Genomic DNA, 13853 nt, shown 5'->3' on the forward strand with positions numbered 1-13853 from the left:
GGCAGCGATTCAACAGTGCAGCACACTTGGCGGCAGCCAAGGGGCTACCGAATCGCTTCTAGAGTACTTGTTATTCTTCGTGTTTTACTGCCCATTTTAATACATACCGCTAAACCGAGCATCGTATTAGACTAACTTAGAACCGCGCTGTCGAATGGACACATAAAATTACACTTTAAAAAATCATTGTTTGTAACGGGCAGCCAACCGACGCATTGTATCGACAATGGGTGTCACGGGAAAGAAGTGATGAGTAGCATTTCTTTGGGCTGATTCCAGCTACACATTGCGGAAACGAAATTGAAAATGTCTGTCTAACACTAGAGAAAATGAGCCTGACGAATCTTGAGGAAGACTTCCTGTATGTCATTTATATGTCCTACGCGGAAAGTTACTTAGTCAGTACGACATCTCCCTATTCAGCCTATCCCAGCATAGTTTTACATTTATTTGTGGCGTCACAAACGATTCCTGTGATAGCTTAACCGTGGTAAACGTAACCAGGGGGCCTTGCGGCATAGGCCATAACAATCCAATATGCATTGTTACTACAAGAACACGATAAAAGGCTTTCATCTTTCTATTATTCATCCATTCATGTGGAACACCAAGAACCGTCCAGCTCACGAGACGCGACCAGAATGCTCTGACGGAGACACGAACGGCGCACCCGCTTCCCCCTCCACCCCGCCCGCCTGCTCCGCTGGACCCAGCCTCCCGCGGCCAGGTGGTGGGGGGCACGCCGCAGGTATAAAGGGACCGGCATCCGCAAAGTCTCGGCACTTCGCCAGAAGAGGACGAGTGTGCCACTCGTCGAAACTTCGTAGTTTGAAGACACCGCCACCCGGCTGGAAGCCCGAGAACTCTTCGTCAGCTGTATACGCGGGGAAGGCATACATTCATATTGATAAGCTGCTTAAGATTAACAGGCGATTAAAGCTGTCTGAAATAGTAGATACTATAGCCAAAGGAGAAGGAAAAGTACGTTACATTTTGGATGTAGTAGCAACCACGAGAAAATTTTGCGCAAGATGGGAGCCATCTTTGTTGAATGCTGATCTAAAGTAAATGTGGAAACCAATTTCTCGGCAATGTTAGAATCATTTTACAGCAGAAGTCAATCTTTGTGGTGTTTCGATTTGTTACTGTAGTTCGTGATCCTGCATCACTCAGGTGGATAGTTAAGTGCGAGAACTGACCATTATACGTATCTTCAATATTTTAGATAACACGTATATGTTAAGTTACAATTTCATAGTCTCCAGCGCTTTAAATCTTGTTATTTCCTTCAGTAGATAAACATGGACCCACTAATGATAATGGAATAAGACTGACCCACTTCGCAGCCTCCCGGAATATGATAGTGGGATCTACCAGGTTATCCCCATAAGGAGATACACAGGCGCACATGGAAGTCACCCGATGGTGGAATCATTAACCAAATTGATCACGGAGTGATGGATGTTCGAACCTTTCGTGGCCCTATTGTGGATTCAGATCAATTTCTTGTAATGGCCAAGATAAGAGCAAGGATGTCAAACTCTCAGAAAGAAAGAGATACTGGGAAAGAACGGTACAACATTGCAGCCCTGCAATTAACAGAAATTTACGAATCGCACTATCACAAAGTTTCTCAGGCCCTAGAAAAGGAGCAAGGAGCTATGCGAGACAGTAATGACATAACAAAAATGGCTGACTATAAAAAGACATTTCACTTAAGGAAAAACTAGGGATTGAGAGAAAATCAATAGGGTCACATGGTTTGATGAAAAGTGGAAGAAATGAACACTGCATACCAAAAGACATTACAGGCGAACTTCACAAGAAGCTTGTTGGAGGATTATCGAGAGAAAAGCAGGATCGAAAAGATGACACATCGCCGAAAGAAAAAGGAATTGACTAAGTCTGAAATAGAATGTATGGAATTGTCCAATAAGAAGAACGAAACAACGAAGTTCTTTACAAAAGTAAACAATGCTATAGGACAATTTGCTCCAATAACCTGCTTGATTAGAGATGAAGAAAGAAACATAATAAGTGAGATTGAACAGACAGATTGCGAAGATACTTTAATGACCTGCTGAATAGAGAGATAGAACAAGCAGAGGATATGTCTAATGATTGTGAGCAAGTACTGGATGATGAACAGCCGCAGTATGGCCTAGGATTCGAGGACGTCAAAAAGGCTTTAAGGAAATTGCAGAATTGCTAAAATGTGGAAGAGCAACATTAGAACTGTCTCTCTTTGAACTTATCTCTCTCATGTGGGAACAGGAAAGGAATGAAGGAGTATTACGTCCCATACATGAAAAGGGCGACCACGTGGAATCACCCCCCCTCAACCTAGCGTACAGGTGTTATATAATTTTTAATCGGCTACTCCCACAGGTGGATAAAGAAGCTGGAATATACCAAAGTGGATTTCGACGAGGAAGGTCAACAATAGACCAGATTTTCAACCTACACCAAATTTTAGAGAAAACTGTTGAATATAGAATTGAAGCACATCACTTCTTTATTGTTATTAAATGAAACAATAAGTTTACTGTTACCAGTCACTGTTTATTTGTTTCCACGACGCGTTTCGAAGGTTTAAACCTCCATCATCAGGTGGATATACATCGGTTAATATGGCATTTGTGTGTTTGTGTTGTGTTACGATTTCTTTGGAGGAAGTTGTGACACTGTCTAGTGGAGAAAACAAAATAGTATTTCAGAACTTGGTCTGTTTTGACAAAAATTGAACTTGTATCTAGCAGTAAAAATAAATTAAGTAAGATAAAGTACCTCCAGTGGTCACAGGATCCTTTCACAGTCGTAACACATCACATGAACACTATCATATTGTATAAACAAATATGGCGTCGTAATATATTAGGTGCATGGATCGTACAGCAAAAGAGAAAACGTTCTCACAAAGTCCACAGAATATACGTCCTAACAACATTATTACAGAAAACTTTTTGAAGGATTTGGAGGTGTTGAATACATTTGTTGGAGTAAATACTTCAGGCAGTAAGTAAATACGATTTTGACAGCTTAAAATAGCATAAAGTTCATACTCATTTATACAATCAGGTGAGGTGTTAGAAACTTTAAGTACAATAATCATATTGGCTACAGTGATGAAATAAAATAAAATAATACACAATTGACAATTCTTATAGGGGTTCATAGGTAGATATGAAAGGCTGGAGGCAGAGGGGGAAGGAGTATAAAGAGAACATGAGAGGGAGGGAGAGGGTGGAGAGAGAGATTGTATGACAGCAAACTTTACAAGGCAAAGGATCTTAAGATTATATCTGTTGCATGTATTAACTGTCTAAAGGTTGTGGTAATACATTGGTAAATGCTTAAAAAGTGCACATGGATGTGCATTTGTATCAGCAGTTGTATACATAGTTTCAAGCTGACAAGGGGTACAAGCTGTTGGTGTGATTGTGTATCTGTAAATGAAGTCAATCTCCTGTACACTCAGGGCTGTTATGGTAACATAAATAAATATTAGTGGTAAATCTTAGGGTCTGTGTGTGTGTGTTTGTGTGCGTGTGTGTGTGTGTGCTTAGCAATTTTTAATGACGTAGGCAGTTGTTGAAAATGGAGATGATACTACTATAAATATTGTCATTTTTGTCATTTAAGATGCATTCAGGTTGTTTAGTTTGATGTTTGTATATTTGGAGTGTTTCAAGGATGTCTAGTTTTCTGCCTTTTGATTGGATGTGTAGGATGCTGATACTTGTGTTGTTAACATGGTGTTTTGTTTCATGCAGGTGGGTGGCAATAGCTGATGTGTGGTATTTTTTGTTTTTTAGTGCTGCCATGTGTTCTTTGAACCTAATCTCAAATGATCTACCTGTCTGGCCTATGTAGAAGCAGTCACAGTCTAAACATTTTATTTTGTATACGCCTGTGTGATGCAGAGGGTTTTGTGTGCTGATGTTGTGGGGTAATTTCTGTCCGATCCTGTTGTCTGTTGTGAAGGATATGCTTATGCCTTTTCGTTTGAAGACATTGGCTATCTGATAGGAAATCTTACCTAGAAAGGGGTTGTGTGGAAGATGATATTTTCTTTTTGTTTTTCGTGTTGTGATTTCTTTGCCATTATTGAGTGTTTTAGGGTGTCTACTATGGAGCTGTTATAACCATTTGCAATAGCTGTTTGTTTTATTATTTGAATTTCTTGATCACTTTTGTCTTCAGAGAGTGGTAGTTGGATAGCTCTATTGATCATGTACCGGAATGCTGCCATTTTGTGGGCTGTGGGGTGACAGGAGGAGTTGTGGATTGTAGTATGTGTTGTGGTAGGCTTCCGGTAAATTTCAAACTCATGTCTGTTATTCCTTATTCTAACTGTAAGGTCTAAGAAGTTTATACTGTCATCTGTTTGGTGTTCAACTGTGAATTTTATGTTTTCATGGGAGCTGTTGAATAACTGGTTCAACTCACTGATGTCATCTTTAGTGCCTTTGATTAAAATGATGGTGTCATCCAGATATCTGTAGTAGTAGATGATATTTTTGAGGAGGTGGTGATCAGAATTCAGGATTTTGTCTTCTAAGTTACTTATAAATATTTCAGCTAGCAACCCAGAAAGATTCGAGCCCATTGCCAGGCCATCTGTTTGTATGTAGATTTTATGGTTGAATTTAAAGTAGTTGTGTGAAAGTGTGAATTCGAGCAGGTCCATTAGCTCAGTAATGTGAGTTGAAGGGATTTTTTTATGTTTTTGTAGGTTGGCATTGATTATCTGTAGTGTGGGATCTATTGGCACAGAGGAATAAAGGTTTTGTATGTCAAATGAGGCAAGTGTGGCTCCGTCAGGTACTTCTATGTCTTTGACATGTTGTGTGAATTCTGTTGTGTTTTTAAGTGTCCTCTCATTATTGAATGTGTATGCTTCTTTGAGAATTTTGGAGAGCATTTTGTTGAGTTTGAATGTTGGGCTGTTCCTGCAGTTCACTATAGGTCTTATGGGAGTCCCATTTTTGTGTATCTTGGGTTGTGACCGAAGGCAAGGTGCTTGTGGGCTCATTGTTACAATATTTCTTGCTTCTTGGATGGTGAGTAGAAAGTTGATGTCGTTTGAGATGTGTTTAATCTCTTTTTGATTTCTGGCTGTTGGATCTTTATGTATCTCTGTTATGTGGTTGGTTTGGAAGAAGTCTAAAGTTTTTTCTACATATGTTCATTACAACAGTTGTGTTATCCTTGTCAGCTTTTACAATTATTGCATTATTATGATTAATTTAGTCTTAATGGTACGTGTAAGGATTTCTTCTCTTTTCTTGTGTGCTGGGAATGGTTTTGCAATTTCCTTCTCAATAATTTCATTAATTTTGTGGCAGGCTGCTATTCTGTCATTTTGCTTCTTAAGGGCGATGGTTGAGATCTGTGTGGCACTAGTGATGAGCTTTTCTTGGTTCCTTGGGTCCAGTGGAGCTTGAACATTGTGTTTTAAACCTTTGCAGAGTAGTGTTTCTTCTTCTGCAGTGAATATTATGTCTGTGTTGTTGAGGAAAGGTGTGTAGAATGTGTGTTTCCTTTGCCTGTTTTGGTTCATTTTGGGAGGTAACTGTCGATTTATAAGACTGGCTAGTTTTTTCTTCTGTGTGGTTTTTGTTTTCTGTACAATGAACTCGATGTACTTTCTGACTTTTTCGGTTATGGAATCGTAGTCTAGTCTATGAAGCAACTTTCTCAACTGTAATTCTGCATTATAAAGCTGCGTGTTGAACATTTGTTTTTTAATATAAAGTTCTTTCAGTTCGTTTTTCACCCAGAATTTCCGTGTGTTTATCAGTGTTTTCTTTGCAGTTGTCGTGTTTATTTTGACGTCAATCTTTACATAATTTGGAATGACGTTATTTCTGAGACAATTTCTATTGAAGTGAATATGCTGTGTTGTCATTGCGAGCTTTTCTGCGCTGTTTTTGTACTCGAAAATAGCCTTGATTGCCTGACTGGGCAGATTAACTTTAAATGCGAACATTTTTAGGTTAGGCTTTACTGTGACTGTTATTGACATTAAATGAAACAATAAGTTTACTGTTACCAGTCACTGTTTATTTGTTTCCACGACGCGTTTCGAAGGTTTAAACCTCCATCATCAGGTGGATATACATCGGTTAATATGGCATTTGTGTGTTTGTGTTGTGTTACGATTTCATTGGAGGAAGTTGTGACACTGTCTAGTGGAGAAAACAAAATAGTATTTCAGAACTTGGTCTGTTTTGACAAAAATTGAAAATCCAACCAAAAGGCAGAAAACTAGACATCCTTGAAACACTCCAAATATACAAACATCAAACTAAACAACCTGAATGCATCTTAAATGACAAAAATGACAATATTTACAGTAGTATCATCTCCGTTTCAACAACTGCCTACGTCATTAAAAATTGCTAAGCACACACACACACACACACACACACACACACACACACACACACACACACACACACACACACACACACACACACACATACCCTAAGATTTACCACTAATATTTATTTATGTTACCATAACAGCCCTGAGTTTACAGGAGATTGACTTCATTTACAGATATACCATCACACCAACAGCTTGTACCCCTTGTCAGCTTAAAACTATGTATACAACTGCTGATACAAATGCACATCCATGTGCACTTTTTAAGCATTTACCAATGTATTACCACAACCTTTAGACAGTTAATACATGCAACAGATATAACCTTAAGATCCTTTGCCTTGTAAAGTTTGCTGTCATACAATCTCTCTCTCCACCCTCTCCCTCCCTCTCATGTTCTCTTTATATTCCTTCCCCCTCTGCCTCCAGCCTTTCATATCTACCTATGAACCCCTATAAGAATTGTCAATTATGTATTATTTTATTTTATTTTATCACTGTAGCCAATATGATTATTGTACTTAAAGTTTCTAACACCTCACCTGATTGTATAAATGAGTATGAACTTTATGCTATTTTAAGCTGTCAAAATCGTATTTACTTACTGCCTGAAGTATTTACTCAAACAAATGTATTCAACACCTCCAAATCCTTCAAAAAGTTTTCTGTAATAATGTTGTTAGAACGTATATTCTGTGGACTTTGTGAGAACGTTTTCTCTTTTGCTGTACGATCCATGCACCTAATAGATTACGACGCCATATTTGTTTATACAATATGATAGTGTTCATGTGATGTGTTACGACTGTGAAAGGATCCTGTGACCACTGGAGTTACTTTATCTTACTTAATTTATTTCTACTGCTAGATACAAGTTCAATATTTGTCAAAACAGACCAAGTTCTGAAATACTATTTTGTTTTCTCCACTAGACAGTGTCACAACTTCCTCCAAAGAAATCGTAGCACAACACAAACACACAAATGCCATATTAACCGATGTATATCCACCTGATGATGGAGGTTTAAACCTTCGAAACGCGTCGTGGAAACAAATAAACAGTGACTGGTAACAGTAAACTTATTGTTTCATTTAATGTCAATAACAGTCACGGTAAAGCCTAACCTAAAAATGTCCGCATTTAAAACTTCTTTATTGACTTTCTGGCTGCATGCGATATCATCAATAGAAACCAGTTGTTTCATGCCTTACAGGAGATATGGATACATAGAAAGCTCCTGAGAATGGTTAAAATGCTGATGTCTGACGCAAGAAGCTGTGCATTCGAGATCGAGGAAATGACTCAGATCCCTTGTAAATAAAAATGGGTCGCGTCAAGGATATGCATTAGCATTCTTATTATTTAATGTTGCACACGAAAAGATGATTAAGGAAGCTGGCCTACAGAATAATGGCACCATCTCCTACAAGTCAGTGTAGATTTTAGCATAAGCAGATGACGTAGACATAATCGCACGGTCAGTACCAGCATCGAATGAAGCTTTTACAGCTTGGATCAAAGCAAGTAAGAAGATGCGTCTTACGATAAATGAAGATAAAACTAAATAAATGCCCTGTGGGAACTTTCAGAGTGTATGGATACACATTTGAAAGAGTTGATAACTTCAAGTATCTTGGTTCCACAGTCACTTGCCTTAATGACATCCCAACTGAAATAAAGATTAAGGTTACATCAGAAAATAAGGCATATTTCGCCTTGAGTAATTTATTCCGGTCAAGACTCCTCGAGCCGCCCAACAAAATTCACTATTTATAAAACTCTTGTTAGACCGGCTCAACGGATTTGAAAGGAAAGTTTTAAGGAGAATAATTGGCCCTGTGTATGACAGAGAACAACGGAGCAAAAGATACAATGGAGAATTCCACGCTGTGCATTCATCGTTTTTATCAGCGTTTTCATTTGAAGGATTTTTTACAGCATTTAAGAATACATTTATAATTTTTTATTGAACTGAAAGGATGGAGGATTTTTGTAATACGTAATATTACAAAAAAGATGCGAAGTTTACTAAATTCGTATGGCATGACTGGCTTGGAGTCCCTCACGAGGGATATTGAGCCACCTGTTTCCAAGTTCTATCAATTGGCTGCCACTTCGGCCTAACGTTTAACGTGGAATACCAACCACGACTCGTTCTTGGCGTATCTTTACATGACTGAGAGGTGAAGGCTAGCGCAGAGATAGACTCAAAGACTCCCATGCGCCGTTTATGTTTCGTTCCCGCAACCGCTCGGTTTCCAGTCAAATGTGTTACCACTAAACGACCGGGCCTGACTTAAGAAAACATATACTTATGCGGATCTTTACTGCTGCAGACGCCAAGGTTATTATTGAAATAATATTTACTTAAAATCGGACTAAAGAGTATAAAATAGTTTCTCCTAACCCCAACACATTCCTAAGCCTATACGGGTAATCCTGAAAATTTGTGATTGTGAACTTTTAATAGTTATGAAAACGTTTTTAAAATCTGTTATAAAAACGTGGGCACGTCCAATTGATAATAGTTGCATAAACAGTTCACCACAGTACTATTAAGTATTGCACATTCCCTATGTTTTCATTATCTTCTGCTTTTAGACGATTCCAAACATTCTCTATATGCCGATGTTCGTGTAACAAAAATAATACGGTCGGTAAGGATAAGACGGGCAGGTCAAAATGGTTCAAATGGCACTATGGGACTTAACTTCTGAGGTCATAAGTACCCTAGAACTTAGAAGTACTTAAACCTAACTAACCTAAGGACATCACACACACATCCATGCCCAAGGCAGGATTCGAACCTGCGACCGTAGCGGTCGCGCGGTTCCAGACTGTAGCGCCTAGAACCGCTCGGCCACTCGGGCCGGCTTGGGCAGGTCATGTGGCAAGAATGGAGGAGTCTGAGGTGATAAAGATTCTCTTTGGTAATCCATATGGACGAAGAGGCCGAGGTCGACTTCAAGAAAGATGGGTGGATGCAGTGGAAGGAGACCTACGGAAGCTCGGATGCAGAAACTGGAGGAGGGTAGCATGTGACCGTGATGGATGGCGGGAGTTCGTTGGGAAGGCCAAGGCTCATCCTGGACTGTAGCGCCAAAGAAGAAGAAGATTATTGAAATGTTTCATCAGTAACTTGTAACTTCGATGTCCTCAATATTTCTTGTCCAGTCAGGCTTATTTATTCGTTACCGAACTACCATCTTCCTCTTTACCCGCGGTTCCCAACAGCTTCCCACTGATTGCCCCAAAAGACTATTTTAACAGGTTTTTAATAAGTCGCTTTCTTGTCTGTTCGGTACAAATTTTGCAATTAATTTTAAACTAGCTTCCCAATGAGCTGGATAACTGTAACTTTTCTTGTCTGTTCGATACAAATTTTGCAACTGATTTTAAATTAAGTTCCTGGTGAGCTATAAAACTGAAACTTCTAACATCGTTCGGAAGTGGATGATAATATTATGCTAACTCACCTTTTTTGTCACTTGACTACTGCAATTGGCCCCTTCTTCCTGTTCCAGTCGTGCATGGCTCATAGGGAGAACGATTACTGGTAAACCCCCATGAGAGCTCGAATCTCTCTGATCGTACCTTCAAGGTCTTTTAGGGAGATATACAAAGGAGCACTCAGGTGAAGAGAAACCAAAATAAACCTGAAATTTACAAGTGTTTCTGTGGTAATTTCATCAAAATGTTTGGAATCGATTGAGAAATTTCACACAAAAGTCTAAAAGCGGAAGATAATTAAAACATAGGGAATGTGCAATATATAATAGTTGCATGAATAGTTCACATCATTGCTTTTATCTGTTGAACGCGCCCACGTTTTTATAACAGATTTTAAAAACATTTTTATAACTATTAAAAATTCACAATCACAAATTTTCAGGATTACCCGTATAGGCTTAGGAATGTGTTGGGGTTAGGAGAAACTATTTTATACTTTTTAGTCCGATTTTTATTTAAATAATTGTTTCAATAATAACCTTGGCGTCTGCAGCAGTATAAATCCGCATCCATATATATTTCTTTACGTCAGGCCAGTTAGTTTAGTGGTAACGCATTTGACTGGAAACCTAGCAGTTGCGGGAACGAAACATAAACGGAGATTGGGAGTCTTTGAGTCTATCTCTGTGCTAGCCTTCACCTCTCAGTCATGTGAAACGCCAGAAACGAGTCGTGGTTCGAGTTCCACGTTAAATTTTAGACCGAAGTGGCAGTCAGTTGAAAGAACTTGCATTAACAGGCGGCTCAATATCCCTCTTGAGGAACTCCAAGCCAAACGTGCCATACGAATTTCCCTAACGTTACATCTTTCTTATAGTATTAGATATTACAAAAAAACCTCCATCTTTACAGTTCAAAAAACAAAATTATAGATCAGATTTTAAATACTGTAATAAATCCGTCAAATGAGAACGCTAATGAATACGATGAATGCAGATTACTAAAGAGATCGCACCACGTTGGGAGTCAAAATGTCGTATATCCATCAAAACTCCAATATGATGTGACATGCAAATTACCTATGAGATCGCCACATTCTGGGAGCCAAAAGTATAGTAAACTGAACGATGATACAGTGAAATAAAACAACAGTTGTTTATGAGATGAAGGGGTTTGACAAATAAAACAGTTTAATTAGAGGGTGAAAGCACGTACTGTTTGCATGTATTACAGTACCTTTCATACAAATTTAAATCTCAGAGCCAAGTTGACAGGGCGTGGACATGACTCAGCTATTAATGCGTAGGAGGATAGATGAATCACCGTGGTGAGTGGTTGTTTGGTGGTGTGGGCGGCAGACACTGGTTCGGTACGGCGCATCGCCTCTTAGCTGCGCGGCGGCGGTTTCGCAGTCTGTGTTCATGCAGCTTCGTAGTGAGGCCCGGGAAGGGTTCTTCGTTGACTGCCGGCCGTGGTAGCGTTGCAGAAGCAGCGTTATCGCAGTGTGTGGGAGGCGAATGTCCGGCCATGTAACTGTAATGTGCAGTCGGGTGCTTAATTTAGAGGCACTGAACGGCAAGGATTCGTCAATTCAACGTAAAAATGCAACATAATAAGCCACAAAGTGATACTGAAGACTCAGATGCGAATAAGGATCACAATCAGTCAGCACACTAAGTAAGAAATGGGTCATCGAGCCCCCTCGTCTTTTAGCTTTCACCTTGCCTTTTAAGGTTTCCTGACTCTAGTTAGCTCACGGACTCCCAGAATTTTTCATCCACTTAGTATTGTCGCTAGCGACAAAATTTCCAATGCCACCCAGTGGCTGATCTCTTCTTGACCACGCCTCCCAGTGCAGGATGGAAATTTCCTACCTTGCGTGGGCTGGTGTGTGACTCGGGAACTCGTGTTCCTTACACGTTCTCTGTCAAGGCCGTTCCTCGTTTTGGTAGCAGTCAATCCAGCACATCGTTCCGATGTTTTCCCACATTGCAGATACAGATTTCTGTCACTGAATTCACTCGCCAAGGTGGCTACCTATGCCCGCTATAATTAGAAATACTTTGTCCAACCATAATTCCAAGCTTACACTTTCCATGATGTTATTAATATGTTGGAGCCTAAGTTTTTAACGTTTTTGTTTAGAGTGTTGGTATTCTGGTTGATATGGGTCTATTTATGGTCTGTCATTTTTTATTTGGTCCTCTTGGAGTTTCTGTACGCTAGGAAATGGAATGGAAAGTGTAGAAAGCGGAACATCTCCGACGCATTTTGCTTTTTGAGTTCAATAGACGGGTGACTGTTGTATTTTGCGGCGTGTATGGGGATAATGCCATTGGACACAGCACGGCAAGAGAATGGTTCTCTCTTTTCAAGGATGATCGTTTTGACAATAATGACTCTCCACGATTAGTAAGACCTTCGGCTTCGATGAAAATCGTTTAAACGCATCAATCCAGAATGATCCACGTCAGTGTAATCAGAAATTTCAGATGTGATGAACTGTGAACATCCCACCATCGTGCGATATTTGCACGCAATGAGGAAGTTTCATAAAAAAATGGCTCTAAGCTCTATGGGACTTAACATCTGCGGCCATTAGTCCCCTAGACTTATAACAACTTAAACCTAAGTACCCTGAGGACATCACACACATCCATGCCCGAGGCAGGAATCGTACCTGCGACCGTAGCTGCAGCGCCGTTCCGGACTGAAGAGCCTAGAACCGCTGAACCACAACGGTCGGCGAAGTTTCAGAAATCGGGACTTTGTGCACCACATCCTCTACGGCAAATTCACAGAAACCAGCAGATCGCCTAAAGTGTAAATCTGCTTGCTCGTCATCAGTTGGCTCGTGAACAACACCGACCATTCCTGTCCTGTATCATCGCTGGTAACGAGAAAAGGAGTCTTTATGCTAACATAAAGAAAATCAGGGAGTGGTTGAACCCAAACAAAGCAGCAACCCCCTTACAAAGAAAGACCTGCCCGCTTACACAAAAGATAATGTTATGCATCTGGTGGAGCAGCGGCGGTGTTGTGTACTACAAATTGCTTCCCCGACCTGTAACCACTACTGCTCACATTTATTGTAAACAACCGAGACGTCTTGCAGACGCAGTCCAAGAAGAACGACCGGGAAGACGGCATGAAATGATGGTACTTCACGACAACGGCCGCCCACGTTCTGCGAGACTAACGAAAGACACTGAACGGAGTTGGATTGGCAATCATTCCGCACCCATCTTATTCACCTGACCTTGCGCTCTCAGATTTTCGCTCTCTCTGTCAAACAACATTTCAACGATCTTCCTTTCCGAATGAAAATGCGCTCAGAACATGGGTCGACGAGTTTTTCGCTCCAAATTCACATGATTTCTACTGTCGCGGAATCGAAAAGTTGGCAGACTGTTGCAAAGGGGAATACATGATGTGAAGGAGAATACATTTTTGACGACTAAAGTCTCTCTTAAATGTATCTGTCGTGTTTATTAAACTTATGAAAATACATTACGAACTCGTGCGTAGTCCGAAGATGTCATTGTGACTAAGTCTCACGTAATGGAGAACCTAATTAAATATTTTTGGAACCTGATTTGACTTAAGTCGTTTCAATAAACAACATTGTGTCCAACTGCATCCATTCTGACGAGGAACAATTCATCAGTTCTCTCTGACATATTTACATTCAAGTTCAGAAAACCTATGTTCTCTGTGAATTCCTGTTTCCAAATAGTAGCGTTGTTGAGCTATAGAGGTGCAGTCCCCCCTCCCCCCCCCCCCCTCAACCTAGCATTTCCAACAGAGGCCTGCGGCAAGTTTCATTTCGTTTTCACGCAAATATTGGATCGATCCCTGCTCGAATATTACTTATTGGAAATGCGTCAGCTCCACTGCCTGCTTGCTGTAATAATGGAATAAAAGAAAAAACTACATCAAGAGCTCGCCCCGCTCACATCAGTAGGGAATATTGTTGTCTACACCTAGATGGATACTCTGCAAATCATATTTA

The sequence above is a fragment of the Schistocerca gregaria genome, chromosome 4 (genome assembly GCF_023897955.1).
Source record: "Schistocerca gregaria isolate iqSchGreg1 chromosome 4, iqSchGreg1.2, whole genome shotgun sequence".
Lineage (NCBI taxonomy): Eukaryota > Metazoa > Arthropoda > Insecta > Orthoptera > Acrididae > Schistocerca > Schistocerca gregaria.